At 37.0% G+C, this 16,367-nt stretch overlaps 1 protein-coding gene and 1 pseudogene across 1 annotated transcript in view; one reads left to right on the forward strand and one right to left on the reverse strand.

The window, feature by feature from the left end:
- Window positions 1–16,367, forward strand: part of IL1RAPL1 (interleukin 1 receptor accessory protein like 1) — a 1,383,775-nt gene that overhangs the window by 387,954 nt on the left and 979,454 nt on the right. The window lies entirely within an intron of this gene.
- Window positions 11,838–11,956, reverse strand: LOC112131069 (5S ribosomal RNA; annotated as a pseudogene).

Here is a 16,367-nt window from a genome sequence, read left to right on the forward strand (position 1 = left end):
AAATCAAAAGGGAAAGAGAAGTATAGAATTTTCAGTGTAGTTAAGCCACCCTGCTTTCCCTGATTTTGAAAAATCACTTAAGGCATAGGTTTTACTTGTTTCCTTGGCCAGGGTATGATGGATTACCTGTTTCAGAACCATCTCAGTAACTAACAACTGCCAACTACAGAACTGTATTGTTCTAACAAAGGAAAACCATAATGAAAAGATAAGATGTTTTTCCCCTACCCCATTGAAACTTCTGAATTACCTATAAAATTGTCATAATGTATTAGTAATTGGAAAATTCTGAATGATTTTTGTTTATAGTCTTAAAATATATGGATGAAAAAAGAAGAAACAGTTTTGGCAAAACAAGCTCAGAATTCTTGATGAAGCTGTTCCTTGGAGTCAAAGGGAGTGTGATGCCCTTACCACTCAAGGTTCTCCTTTGTAATCTCTAGCAGATAATCTATACATCCCAATGACCTACAAGAGCAAGACAAGGACTGAAGGTGCTCAGGCACCATGATATCATTAGCAATAATCAATGCATGGCTGTGTTTTCTCACTAATACATGGGTAGAGTACCAAATTATTGAGCAATACTAGATCTCTCTTTTATCGAGCTAATTAGTCTTGGAAGAATTCATTAATCATTTAAGCTTAGAAGAAAAATGTAACCTAGGATTTGGCAGAACGATCAATGAGACATACGTGAGAGAGTGTGTGTGTGTTCAAGAGGAAGGTAAGGAGAATTGAAAGTTTTAGCATTGGATTTAGCATAGGATTTAAGTGGACCCATCTGTATTTGGGGATGAGAGGGAGGTCATACACGGGGCTGCCAACATAGGTAGAGACAGAAAACAAATAACTGAAAATTGTGTGTGTGTGTGTGTGTGTATTTCTGTAACAGTTTAAGGTTTTAATTTTTTTCCAGAAACCCTAATCAACATAGTTAACTTTCTAACCTCAGATCTAATTGTTCACCACATCCTGTCGTGGCCACCACCAAATTATATCTTGTTTACTTCCTTCTTTTATGCCTACTGCTGGAAACTTATTTCAAAGATACCTGTATTTTCATCTGAACTGTTGTAATAACCTACTGACTGGCTTCTCTATTATTTTCCCCTGTTTCTCACTTATATTGACTTCCTTATTTAAAAGCAGTCCAGATCTCTTCATTGCCTACCCATGAAATCCAAACTTTTTGGCATGAATTTGAAACAATAATAATTATTATTATCATTTATTAAGAAACTTACATTGCTAGACATAAAACATGATTATCTCCAACTCCCAAACTGACCTTTGAAGATAGGGTATTGTTATGTCTTGCTTTGCAGCAGAAGACCTTGATATACAGAAAGATTAAAGACCTTTCCAAGTTCAAGGAGCTGGTGTAAGAGACAGAACTAAAATTCAAAACATGTGCTGTGGGTCGGGCACGGTGGCTCACACCTGTAATCCCAGCACTTTGGGAGGCCGAGGTGGGCGGATCATGAGGTCAGGAGATCGAGACCATCCTGGCTAATACAGTGAAAGCCCGTCTCCACTAAAAATACAAAAAAATTAGCCAGGTGTGGTGGCGGGTACCTGTAGTCCCAGCTACTTGGGAGGCTGAGGCGGGAGAATGGCGTGAACCTGGGAGGCAGAGCTTGCAGTGAGCCGAGATTGTGCCACTGCCCTCCAGCCTGGGCAACAGAGCGAGACTCTGTCTCAAAAAACAAAACAACAACATCAACAACAAAAAAAACAAAAACATGTGCTGTGACTGCAGAGTTCGGGCATTTTCCATTACACCATGGTTCTGTTTAAACCTGACTCATTTCACCTTTATAAATTCAGCAACTACCAGTCTCACCTTCTCGTACATCTTATACATATTTAGCTTTACCCACCCGCCATGATTTAAATCTCTCATACTTTTTCCCATCCTCATCCTGTTGGTCATGCCCTTCCTGCTGTTGTTTCCTTGATCTTTAGTCATTTTCATTTAGATAACATCTACTAATCTCGCCAGGTTCTGTGCAAATGTCTCTTCTTCTCTGAAGTCTCTTTTAACCTATTGAGTTTGCCCCTTACCCATGCAATATTTCCAGAGCATGTGATACATACTTATATTGCTGCACCAATCTCATTTTTGTAGTTATTTATTTGTGTATCCATAAGTCACCATGACTGCTTGAAAACAGAGCACTTTTCTTCTTTCTTTGTTGTTTATGACACAGTGATTGTCCCATCAAACATGCTCATGCATATTGAATGAGTGAATTCTCTACCCATCTCAAACCGATGCATTATGGCAATGGCACACACCATTAGTTTTTGTAAGTAACTTCTGAAAATTAAGCCAAAAGTATCTTCATGTTAATTAATAGTGCAATTTTGCACGTGTTGGAATAGTTGAGAATTGGTTATTCTTAAGATTTATTTCCTGCCCAAACACCACAGCTCCATATTTTACAATTTTCCAATATAACTTATCATCTTGGCTGTAAAGAATACCTTAATTTTGGCCTTAGGTAGGATAGATATGTTTGATTGGACTTTCTCTGACTGATTAGGTTTGTCAGCTGGACTCACAGTTCTTCTTTAGTTTTCTTCTATTCTACACTTACAATAACTCTGTGTTTGCATATTTCTTTGTTTATTACAGATGTTAAACTTGTAAATTTAATGATTCTCTGTAATTTTTCAGAGCTCCTCAGCCCAGGTGTCTTTCCACATACTGATATAGTAACTGTGAGTGCTTTTAAAGCTCTTGTATCTAAACCATAGCTCTGTTATGGTTAGCCTCTGCTTCATTCATTTAAAACCTATTTTGTGTACTCACTATTTGCAAAGTGTTTAGCTAAGATAAACCAAGTACTTTCCCTGTTCTTGAGAAATTCATAGTGTATCCTTTGGTTTATGATCTAGCCTAGGACTCAATTAGAACATTAATTTTGAAAAGTTAAAGGAGACCTCTTTGGAGATTATGCGTTTGTTTTAGTTGTGCTATTAGCGAGTTTAATCATATAATTTTGCTCAAACAAATTTCTTAAGGGTCTACTACGGGCCTGCAGAGGGGGGCCAAGGGCTCAGAATAAATTGATGTAGTGGTTACAGATGCTGCCACTGGAATAAAACCTGGCTGTGACTCCTGGCTTCCCCCATACTTGCTGTGTGATGCCCTGCAAGTTACAGTAACTATCTGAGTTTTCTTTTTGACATATGTAAAATGTAAATAATAGTATTTCCCTTATAGGTATTTGGTGACAATTAAATGAGATAATTAAAATAAGCATAGGACATTATATGACCTTTGATAAACGTCCAATTTTTGTTTAATTATTGAGTTTTCAATAAATATTTGCCAAATAAAAAACTTAAGGAAAATAAACACTGAATTTATTGTCATGACTTTCATGTATATCTCCATTCTTGAAGTTTTGACAGAGTTATAAAAATTGAACTCCGAGTTTTGGCTTTAGAAACCTCTATTAATCTGATATGCATAAATCTTGAATTAAGGTTTCCTTTAGTACTGTTACTATTCCTACTGATAATATTTTTTATAGCATTTATATTTTAATGTATATTTCCCATTACCTCCTAAAATCCTTAGAGCAATCCCTGTGAGGGCTGGTATTATTTTCCTTTATAGATGAATAGACTAACATGTGCAGGGATTAAGAGTCTTGATCTACGCCATTTGGCTCATAAATGGCCAGCTCAGTCCTGGAACTCCCAGGTGTCTTACTCCTGTACTTCTTGCCTCTCTTCCCTAAATTTTGGTTAGTTGAAAAGTGGACAATTATCATCTTCTGGAATCTTCTGTATGTAATGTAATATAGATACAGTGTATTTATATAGAGTGGAATATAAGGAGATGGAGATACTGGCCTAAGGGTATGTATAGATATAAATGGAATGTGCATACACATTTTAAATGCATGCTAAGTGGAACATGGAAGTTTTTCATATTGACTCAAAGTGTGGTTTATCTGAAGATATTCAGTTATAAATGTCAAGTCAACTTGCATTCAAGTAAATTATTGTGTCCCTACTCCTAAAATTTTTAATACAGAGTCATCTGGCCAATGCTTATCTCTACAGACTCATACCCCATCATTTGTTCTTTTTTTCAAAATCACCATATGATTCAGTTGTATAGAAGTATTGTGGTGAATACTTGTTTCATACTTCTGTCTTATTATATTCCCTCTATCAGTGTACTCCCTGCCCCTTCTGCAACTCTTGTTTATCCTGGGAAATGCTGGATGATCTTTGAAGATAGCAAATGCTTGCCCCCTCTGTGATACCATCTTTCAACTCTGTAGATTGAACATTTTCTGGCACTTATAGCACTTTAACTGTCCTATCACATTAAACAATGTTGATCTAAGTCAATCTGGGATTCCTTAGCTCTAGTACAAAACCTGGTACAAATGTGGAAACAATATTTGAATTGGGCTAAAAAACTAGGATACATGTTTCTTTGGGAATTTGCTGAAGGAAAATTAGAAGTAAAAAAATTGAGCAACTTTCTAATTGTTTTCTTTCAACTCCAAGTGTTCATTCAATCAGCAGATGTTCATGAACACCTATCTCTTGTCCTAACCAGAGATCCAGCAGTAAATAGAACATATAACAATCCTACCCTCATGGAAAATGTTTTCTAATGTAAAGAGATAGACAGTAAGTAAGATAAATATATAAAATATCTTACATGGTGATAAGTGTTTTAGAGAAAGGTAAAGCAGGAAGGTAGAATATACAATACTGAGAGGAACTTGCAGTTTTAAATAGGATAGGCAGGGAAGACTCTGCTGAATAGGTGATATTTGAGAAAGAGGGGAAGGAGATAAGGGAGTGAGGTATTAGGATGTCTCAGGGAAGAGCATCCCAAATGTAACAGCACATGCAAACAACAAGAGAAATGAACATGTATGTCATGTTCAAAGAAGAGCTCAGAGGCCAGAGTGGGTGGAGCACAGTAAAGAATGGAGGAGAAAAAGAAGACAGGTTCATAAAGATCATGTAATGTCTTGTAAGTTAAAAGATTGATAGTTAATATGAGTAAAATGGGATGTGAATGGAAGGTTTTGAAAAAGGCATAATGTCATCTAACTTAATATTTTGAAAGGATAACTCTGGCTTTTATATTGAGAATGAAGTGAAAGAGGGCTGGCACGGAAGATTGAGGATAGGAACAAGGGAAAGAACAGGGAGACCAGTTATGAATCCATTGAAATAGTTTAGGCCAGAAATTATGATGACTTGGTTTATGGTGGTAGCAGTAGAGATAATGACAGGCGGTGGGTTGTGAATATATTTTGAAGATAAAGATAAGAGAATTTCCTAAGAGTGCATATATATATGAAAGAGTCAAGTATGAATCCAAGATCTTTGTTTTAAGCTTTTGAGAGGATAGAGTTGCCATTTACTGAGACAGGAAAAACTGCAGAAGGAACAGATAAGGGGGAAGGTCAGGAATTCAGTTTTTGAAAAATTAATTTTGAGATATGTTTAGTCATCAAAGTGAAGTTTCCAAATAGGCAGTTTGTCATTAAATCTGGGGTTCAAGAAAGCATTCCAGGAAAGATGAAATTTAATGCAATGGGCCTGGATTAGGTTACCCAGGAAGTGAGTATAAACAGAGAAGAGAAGAGATCCAAAGACTGAATCCTGGGGCATTTCCACATTAAGAGGCTTGGGAGATGAAAAGGAACTGGTTAAAGAGCCTAAAAAGAGAGTGAACAGTGAGGTGAAAGGAAGACAAGGATAGAAGTCAAGAAGAAGTTAGGGATCATTGGCAAACTTCTTTTGTAAAGTGCCAGATAGTAAATACTTTAGGCTTCATAGGCCAAAAGGTCTCTGTTGGAAGAATACAACTCTGCTCTTTTAGCAGGAAAACAGCTATAGATATCAGGTAAGCAAATGCACATGGTTATGTTCTGATACAACTTTACTTAAAAATGAGGCAGCAGACTTGATTTGATCCATAGGCTATAATTTGCTGATTCCTGTTCAAGAAACCAAATAAACTGTTTCCAGGAGGAAAGAGTTATTGATTGTATCAAATTCTGCTTATTTGTCAAAGGTGAAACTGAGGAATTGACCATTAGATTTAACAGCTTGGTAGCTGTATTACTCCATTCTCACACTGTTATAAAGAAATACCTGAGACTGGGTAATTTACAAAGAAAAAAGGTTTAGTTGGTTCACAGTTCTGCAGGCTGTACAGGAAGCATAGCAGCTTCTGCTTCTGGGGAGGCCTCAGGAAACTTATAATCATGGCAGAAGGCAAGGGCAAACAAGGATGTCTTACATGGCCAGAGCAGGAGCAAGAGAAAGAGTGGGGAGGAGCCACACACTTTTAAACAACCAGATCTCATAAGAACTCACTCACTATACAGTGCCAGGAGGGGGTGGTGCTAACTCATTCATGAGAACTCTGCCCCATGATCCAGTCAACTTCCACCAGGCCTGACCTCCAACACCGGGGGTTACAATTGAACATGAGATTTATGTGAGGACACAGATCCAAACCATATGAGCAGCCTGTAGTGACCTTGATGAGTAGTTTCAAAAGGTGTTGGGAGTAAAGGCAAAATTGAAAGAGGGATTTGGGTTAAGAGAAAATTAAGGAGAGAAGTAAGAGGTAAGAACAAGTCAGCACTTTGGGAGGCCAAGGCAGGTGGATCAAGTAAGAGGTAAGAACAAGTCAGCACTTTGGGAGGCCAAGGCAGGTGGATCCACAAGGTCAGGAGTTCAAGACCAGCCTGGCCAACATGGTGAAACCCCGTCACTACTAAAAATACAAAAATTAGCTGTGCATGGTGATGCGTGCCTGTAATCCCAGCTACTCTGGAGGCTGAGGCAGGAGAATTGCTTGAACCAGGACCCGGGGGGGCGGAGGTTGCAGTGAGCCGAGATCGCGCCTCTGCACTCCAGCCTGGGGCTACAGAGCAAGACTCCGTCTCAAAAAAGAAAAAAAAAAAGAGGTAAGAGAACAAGTGTTAAAAAATGAACGCGTTTCAGTTTCACATTTGAGGGGAACAAAGAAATGGAGCTGAAACTGTAAGTGGGAAATACAGTCAAGAGAGGATGGTTTTTAAGATGGGAAAATAATAGCATAGAACACACACAGGAATGACCCAGAAGAGAGGAAGAAATTGGTGATGCAGGAGAGAGTGGAGCTAATTGCTGGAGCCATGTCCTTGAGTAGGTGAGAGGGAATGAGATCTAGAGCACACAAGGTGGGGTCCATCATCGGAACAAAGACTGGTGATCCACAGTGTTGGGCACCAACGCAGGCCCATGGGAAGATATGTTGACATGAGGCTAGGGAGCAACTGTTTACTGATTGCTTCCATTTTCTGAGATAAATGAGAAACAAGGTCATTGACTGAGAGTGGGGAAGGAGGTGTTGGAGGTGTGAGGAAAGGGGAGAGAATAAAATAGCCATTCAGACTGGAGGTTCTCAAACGTTGCTACATACTAAAATGACCTCAGAGAGCATTTAAAAATTCCAAAGGCCAGATTGTAACCAAGACAACTTTACTCAGAATTTTGGGGCGATGCCTTGATTTAGTACTTTTTAAAGATTCCCCAATATTCAGGTAAATTCGAGATTGAGTAAGATTACTGAGTCATACTAGGAGCCAACTTGAATCTAGTGTTCATGAATTCAAAATGTGACTAGTCAGAGAGATTATGTGTTTTCCTCCAGAAGTTTCCATAGCATGAGAGTGAACAGTGAATGAGTGGAGAGTTGGCGGTAACCGGGGTTTAAGATTTATCAAGTGGGCACCAGATTTGAGAGGGAGCAGAGCAATTTAAAGATATATTCAAAAAAGTGTTTACAGTACACCGTAGAGTTTATGCTTGATAAAAAGAGAAGTGATGCCATGAAGGGCATAAGGAATAGTGAAAAGCCAGTAGAATGAATGGATTGAAGGGCCTGGTAATATCAAAGTATTGTTGTAATGGGGTACTAGATGGAATCATCTGGAGACTTAGAAGGTGGAGGTCAGAAAGTGTGATGTTTATAACTGAGTTTCTAACAACATCTATTGTATGACCACAGAACCAAGTGGCCAAGGCAGGGTGGAGGACAAGGTCTCTGGAGTCAAAAAATTCAGTGAATTACTAGGGCAAGATGGTGAGATAATTGTTTTCAACAGACATTTAAAGTACCAGAAGTTATGACAAGCATCATATGTTGGAGAGGGTAACAGTTAGGCAGGAGCTAAAATCTTCAGTTAGTGAGGGGATGATACCACACATACTTAGATAGCTCCTCATTTTCCTACTTTCACAGATACTGATTCCATCTTTAGACATTTTGAACAATGCAACAATGTTGATTTTCTTATACTTTATTCAATATACTTTCCTGTGTAGTCAGGTACTAGCATTTTTCTTTTTGCCCTGTTTTATTCTGGTTATTAGTAATTCACTAGTTTCTAAAGCTAATTGTATCATCATTGCTTTTTACACTTGAAATATCCAATCATTATTTGTGCAGAGCCAATTCAATTTTTCTTCTTGAAAGAATATAACTCTTAGCTACAAGAATGGTCCAGCAATGGTAATAGAATTATTCTCCATGGAGAATACCTTTTTGCTTCTCTAGCTCTCCCTTTTAACTTAGCCTTAATCCAATAGCAAAATTAGCAATCCTAAAACAAAAGGAAAAATAATGATGTTTCTGAAAAGAGAGAGTCAGAAAAATTACCAGCACACTGAATATGTATTTCAATCTCTTGCGTAACAAGTTTGTTGTTGTGATGGTTGTTTTTTGTTTTCCCTTTGGTAATGGCAATGTATTCTGGGGAGAAAATGCAGTATGTTGATTTTTTTAAAAGCCTATTAAAAATTTCCAAAGTTACAAATGCCTGAAGCCCTTAATCTACCACATGACATTGTAAATGATCCCCAGTGGTGGAGTTCTCTGTGATCCAAGTTCATCATAGTTGACTGATGGATATTTTCAGATCATTCCTGAAGTTGTAGTGCATTTGAACAATGAGTATTGTAGGTATAGTGTAGAAATGTTCATCTTTCTATGACTGAGATGACAGAGCCTTTTAGCTAAGACTCAGTGTGATTTACTACCTCTATCTACATCAATCACCAAACATGCAAATCATCTTGACTCTCAGGAGAGCCATGACTCATTCATTGAGATAGACTGTTTCTCCGTCACTTGGCTGGAACTCTCTTCTCTCACCTCCAGTGTTTTACACAGTCTGTTTCACAAATGTGAACAAACTGATTTCTCTGCCATCCCAGTTTTCTCATCCCTTCAAATTGATGGTTTTTTCCAGCACATCTTTACTGATTGAGCTAGATTTTCCAGCACATCTTTACTGATTAAGCTGGATCATATTCCCACTCCATTAAATCTTACTGACCATTCTTACCCACTCATATTTATATATCAAGTCAAACGTCTGTTAACATGTGAAGTTTATTATAATCAGTCTGTGTTCTCTGTTTAAGTTATCTTACCTCATTTTTATATTAATTTCTTACATAATTCTTTTGTCAAACATGTGTAACTTGGAGTTGAAATAGCCTAGTGTAAATCTTGAATCTTACTCCCCGCGCCTTCTGCCACATTGTCCATTTATGATGCTTGTAATTAGTTTGTAGATTTGACTTTTAAGTCAAATATTCCAGAGCAAGAGTTTTCTGTCAAGAGGGAGTTTGCAGTTAGGTTGAGGACAAATGCATAAATGGTTCACCTGGCTAATTTTTTTTCTTTTGGACAGCATATACATTCCTTATTTCTAGCTACTTCCACAAACAAGTCTGTTAAGGCTCAAGGGTCAAGTATCTCAAATCTGATAAAATATTATGCTTAGGTCAGACACGGTTGCTCACACCTGTAATCCCAGCACCTTGGGAGGTCAAAACAGGAGGATCTCTTGAGCGCAAGAGTTTGAGTCCAGTCTTGGCAACATAGCAAGACTATGTCTCTACTAAAAATTAAAAAAAATTAGTCAGGCATGGTGGTGCATGCCTGTAGTCCCAGCTACTCACGAGACTGAGGCAGGAGGATCACTTGAGCCTGGGAGATTGAGAGTGCCATGAGCTATGGTTGTGCCACTGCACTCTAGCCTGAGGGACAGAGTGAGACCCTGTCTCAAAAGAAAAAAAAATTCTGCTTAGTCCCATGCTGTAGGTAGAATGAGTCTGGCTTTTAATGGTCTGCCTTGATAAGAGGTCAGGTGCACTTTCTCACACATCGTGCCATGTCCCTCAAAGGAGGACTCCTTATTAACACTGACACTAAATAACTGATAAGCTAATCATGGAGTTTAACTTAATACACCTGAAAAGGATCCTAAAATGATCTAAAAATCTCCTGGGTTTTTTTCTTTTCAAAGAGAAGGAAATTGAAACAGTCCTCTTTCAGGACTCCTGAACCAATATTTTTTCTATTATGCCATACTACCTCTAAAATAATTGTTTGCTAATAGCCGGCTATATGCAAAGAAATGTATTAAGGCATTAAAAATGTTTGAAGATATGATTTATTCCTCAAGGCCCTTAACATCCCTTAGGCAAGATAATGCAAACAACCTGTGCCTCGCTTACACTTCTTAGCAAGATATCTGTATTTTGTGATGGTCTATATTGTGTTTTCTTCTCTTCTCCTCCCAGCCCTGTCTTCCTGTTTACCATCTGAATGTGGTAAAAATGCAGATCTACCTTTCTTCCCAGTGCTGAAATAGGGCCTGGCTCATAGTTGGCATTCACTGCAGTTAGGAGAAGGACTGAAGAGAAGCCTGCACTTTCTCCTTTTTGTACATGCTCTTCACAAATCCTGAAATATCCTAACTCAACCTCTAATTATCCCCAGCTCTTTAAGCCCTACTTATCTCCCTTTAACCTTTGCCTGCCGCACTGTTCAAACCCCCTCTCCCAACACTGCTTTTGGGTTTGCATCTACCTCCTGTCCCTGTTTTATCCTATTGTATTTGTGCATATGAGTTGAGTATTAAAATCTTAAAATATACCAGTACCTTAAATAAGAACTGAGGGATAAAGCAGATATCCCTCAAATTTGAGGGTACTTTTTTTCTATTTTATTCTCCAGAACTGATCAGTGCCACAAAATATGATGAGGGAGCAAGGTGTCTGTTTTCTCTTTCAGTTTCATTGTTCTAAAGACAACACTTTCAGTGTAGGTGCTGTGTGTCCATTGCCTGTTTGAATTTACAGTTGTTTTCCAGTGGTGCTGCCTAACTCTTTGCTAATATCTATATTTGACATTAGGTCATCTCGGCAGCTTGCTGTAATCTGTGAGAAGCTCCTCAGGAACCCACCAATGGGCACTAGAATCAAAACTTGGGTTCAGTCTTATAATTTCCTCATTTATAATGTGGAGATAATTATAGTACCTTCCTTGTGGAGTTCTTGTGAGGATTAACTGAGTCATTGAATGTAAAGCAGTTAGAATACGGGAAGCACTCAGTAAATATTATTCATATGGCGCTCTTCAGTAGCCAAAATATAACACCACACTATTTGCATTTAGTACCTTTCTATTGTGGAAGCTTCTATTCAAACAAGGGTATGTATTTCATTTATTTTTAACGTTTTGCTTTTGAGAGAGCTTGAGATATATTTCATAGTTGCCTACAGGCAAAGAGAGACACCAATAAATTGAATTCTGCATCCTGGATCATAAGGTAAGTGCTGAATCTGACCACAGGATCAGTGCTTCTGCCACTAAACCCGAGTGTCATCAGTCTTACTGCTTCTTTGCTTAGATACTCTTGTCCAAAGTTCTTAAACGTATCAGCAATACCATCATGCATCATTCTTTTATTATTATTTTTATTTAAATAAAAAGCCTACAGCACCCGGTATTCCCAGGCACTCTCCCATTCAAGTACTAACCAGGCCCAACCCTGCTTAGCTTCTGAGATCAGATGAGACCAGTCATGTTCAGGGTGGTATGACCATAGACTCTTGAATCATTCTTAACTCGAGTGCAGTACATTTTAGCTAGGAAAACTCCTGAATTCAACTATCATTTCATATAATGTAAATATGTTTTAACTATATTAAATAACTTCTCCAAATATGAAATACACATACATATCATTTGGTCTAGATGGATCCTGGACTGTAATTTACTTTGCTCAAGCGTCCATCTCTCTATCCACATTTGAATTATTTAAATTACTTGGAGAGCCAAGGTGGCTCCCAGACTAAAATTTCCCCAATTGTCCTTCCACTGCTACTTGTTCATGTAGGAAATTTCTCCATCCTGTACACAGACATCAGAGTACTCTACTCCAAAGAGGCCCTAGGATTTTTATCTCTTCCCCTTTCCCAGTCCTTCTGACAACTCTCCCTCTATTGTTTAAAGCAGTATTAAAATTATCCAAATGTTCATCATTGCCTCTTTCTACTTTCAATGTTTCTCTAGCAGTGCCGCTAATCTAAAGCATATGCTCCTGATTTCTCTTCCCTCATGAATTATGATTTATAATGGATTAGCATGAGCCTAGGAACAATGTACTTCCTCTTGTCCCAGACATATCTAGAGCTTTCCAATTTACACTAACATTGGAGTTTGTCATGGGGGCATTTTTGTCCATCTATTTTTATTATATTTTAATTAACACTGTATTATAGTTCCATATCATATTATTCTGATATAAACAAAAATCACAAGGTAAAATACAAGTATTCATTATTGTCTTGGTATTTATCTTATCCACTGAGTAGCTTTGACTATACTTAAAAAATTCTCAGCTTATTTAATAGATGAAAAATTATAATCTGGAATGAATTAACTGGAAATAACCAATTAATATAGTGAGGGAATGAAAGTATGTCACAAAAATCTTTCTGAAAAGGTTTCGACAACGTAAGTACAAACAACTCTGAGAAGTACAAACAACTACAGAGAAGGCATAATAAATATGTCATGATTGTCAATATTTTAAATTCAGCACTTCAGGTGTAGGATAAAGGATGTTAAAATATTTTTCTTTGAATATTTAATATCACTAATAGGACCAAAAACATTGGAATAGCACGTGTGTGACATAAGCTCAAAGTTCTAGAGCAGTGCTATTCAATAGAATTTTCTGCAGTAATGGAAATTTTCAATATCTGCACTCTCCAATATGGAAGCAACTAGCCACGTGTGGCCATTGAGCAGCAGAAATGTGGTTAGTGTAACTGACCTGATGCTGAATTTTAAATTGTCTATAAATTTTATTTTAATTATAAATTTAATTAGAAATAGCTACATGGGGCTATTGTCTACCATATTGGATGAACAGTAAAACTTTAGAGACTTCCAGGCTTCTGTTAAGATTGTAATTCACACAAGGCTGGGTCATCTTGTGGTCACTATCAGGCCAGTGTCACACTACAAAGCAACACAAATCCTATATTAAAACAACCACATAAAACGACCTGTAAGAAACTACCACAACACGCTGAAAAATAATTTTGATATTTACTGTTTTGCAAGCGTGTCAAAATATTTAAGGATCGTTTTCACACATCTTTCTCCTTGAAGACCCCTCACTATGCTTCTTCAGTGCTTTCTTCTTGTTTCTCCTCCAAATATTTTCCCCAAACTTACCTACACATCTCAGGCATCCTTCCCTTCTCTCATCCTCATCTCTTCTCTACACCTTTTAAGATCTGTCTCTTTATTCATTATCCCCACACATCAACAGGTCCCTGACCATGCACACTAAACACAAAATCCTCATCCCCAGAGAAGAGATTTGCTATCTGTCACAAGAATAAATATTTGCAAAGGCTAAATTGGGGGCTATATATTAGAATCATTTCTAGATGTCACCCTTTTTTCATCCTGTAGGCAAGATTATTTCTAATACGAATTTCATGAGGCCTCTAGAGTTTAAGAAAAAAGCTAATGCTTATTGAATGCTTTGAGTAGTAGCAGCACCTCAAGGCAATAAGAACATCTCAAGGTCTCTTCCACCTCTTTGATCTGATGAAAAATTGAATAATAAATATAAACTGGGTATGATACAAACCAATGAGTGAATCACTTTTTATGTAAAAGTAATTAACAGGGGAAAAGATTTAAAAAGGATGCCCTTCATCTTCCCTAGATTGGGAGCTTATCCTTTAGACTTTAGGTTTTGTTCATTTGGGATATAGTCAACAAATATTTGTTGAGCCTTGACTGAGTGTTAGGCAGTTTTAAAATTATTTTATTTGTATTGATAATAAAAACATGGTGGTCCTTGCCCATATAGTGCTTACAAATGGTAAAGGAGGCAGAGAGAAAACAAGAAAATCTATAACCTAAATATAAAATTATCAATTGTGATCACTGTAATTAAGAAATTGATGGGGTTGAATAATAGAATAGCAGGATGGGAATGCCATACTAACGCATGGCCATTAGAAACTAAGTGATCCTACATAACACATATGCACAGATATGTTCTTTATGGTTTCATAGATTTGATGTTAATGTAACCCATCCTTTTACATATTATATATTGCCATCCTTAAATGGTCTTTGGTAAACCACATCTGAATTTTTGATTAGCAAATGTGAAATAAAGACTTCAGCTTATTCTGTGTAGGTGCTGAATACCAATTAACAATTCAGTATGAATAACATTTCCATCTTTACCTAACGAGCACATTTTTTAAAAGGTTGTCCATTTTATGAAAATGAGTAGAAATCGAAAAATGCAATGCTGATAATGCTAAGAAGGATAGACTCATGAAGATTATTATGCATATTGTATTAGCATCAGGTGGCTCTAAATGCATTAGATATAAGCTGGTAGATGGTGGGCTACGTGAGGAAGAAAAATAAAATCAAAGAAGACATAAAACTTGCTGACACTGCAACGACCTCAAAGTTGTGCCTAAAAGATGAGATTTAATCGAGTATTTTTAAAAACTAGGTGCTAGATCTTATGGAATAGAAACTTGTTTCCTATCATGTGAGTCTATTAAAATTTTTCCCATTAAGAATTTATTTAAAAATTCTTAACTGCATTATATAGAAATTACATGGAATATGTCTTATACACTGTCTTTTCCCCAAAAGTGTTATTTCTTCCCATTTTATACCTAATAGAGTAGAGGTTAAGTAAATGGAGGAACATAATATAACTAGAAAGTTGCATAGATAGGATTAAAATGTAGAATGTTTTGGCTTCAAAGTCTATGTTCTTTCTAGTTCATGACTTCTTTATAAAAATATATTTATCAGTGTTTTTGGTTGGATCATCACAAAAGTGGGTTCTTCCTTCACTTGTGTAGACAGAAATAAAGAGTGAAATTATAACATACAAGGGAGTAATTTGAAATATGCTCATTTTTCTTGCTGTTGTCAAAAATGAGTATTTTATATTGTTTTCTTTTTAAAACACAATTTGCTTTCCTGCACAGAAAAATATATCCGTTTTTCTTTAGAAATTTACTAAATTTTTAATTTGCTAATCCCAAGGGAAGGATTATTTTCTTAGGATTAAGTATAGCCAATTGGTATTATGATGTTGGGAAGTAAAGTGCAGAATTCTATTAAGGACTTAGTGATTTGGATTTGTCAAAGAAGAGCCACTCCGTGATGTAATTTGCATGGTTATATGTATGCAAAGTTCTGTTTCAGCTTGGAGACTTTATCTTTGAATTTTCACTGAGAAGATATTGGCTTATTCCTATTTTAGAATCTGTTTAGCCATTACTCTGGACACACATGTATAGAAAGAGTAACTCCTTTGTACATGTGCTTTTGAAATATTGCCTATGATCTGTGCCTCCTTAGGGAAAGTGAGTTTTTTGTTAAGAGTCTGAAAGTCTATTTAGGAAAGTTGTTTTCAAAGAGTGTCCTGAAGGTTACTTGGTCTGACTTAACAGCAAAGTCAATTTAACAGTAGTCTGCCTTGCAGAATCCTGGGTCTATCAGGGATTCAGTTCTCCATGCTGTGTGGGAAAATTATACTGGCTGATTTCGGGAGAAGTTACTGTGGGAACACATTTTGGCACATTTCTGCTGAAGCCAGAAACCTGGATGCTTTGTTCTTTGTGAGGTATCAAAAATAAAAATTCATGAAATTCTGACATCCTGCCTGCTCCCTTATCTGGGTTAAATGCTGTGGTAAACTTCTCTTTCGGTTGAAATTTTTAAAAAGGAAAGCAATACATATGAACAGACACACATTGATACACACACATACACACACACTTGCATTTCTTTACTTGAACTATCTTGTTGAATCCTAATTACTGCACTCATATACTGCTTCTTCCCAGGGAATATGGAATATTACTGTTATCAAGATATGCCACACCTATCCTCACTGGCGACCTACCCCCTCAATTCTCCTTGCTGGTTTATTGGATTAAAATAGAGAAGC

Source organism: Pongo abelii, chromosome X, assembly GCF_028885655.2.
Source record: "Pongo abelii isolate AG06213 chromosome X, NHGRI_mPonAbe1-v2.0_pri, whole genome shotgun sequence".
NCBI lineage: Eukaryota > Metazoa > Chordata > Mammalia > Primates > Hominidae > Pongo > Pongo abelii.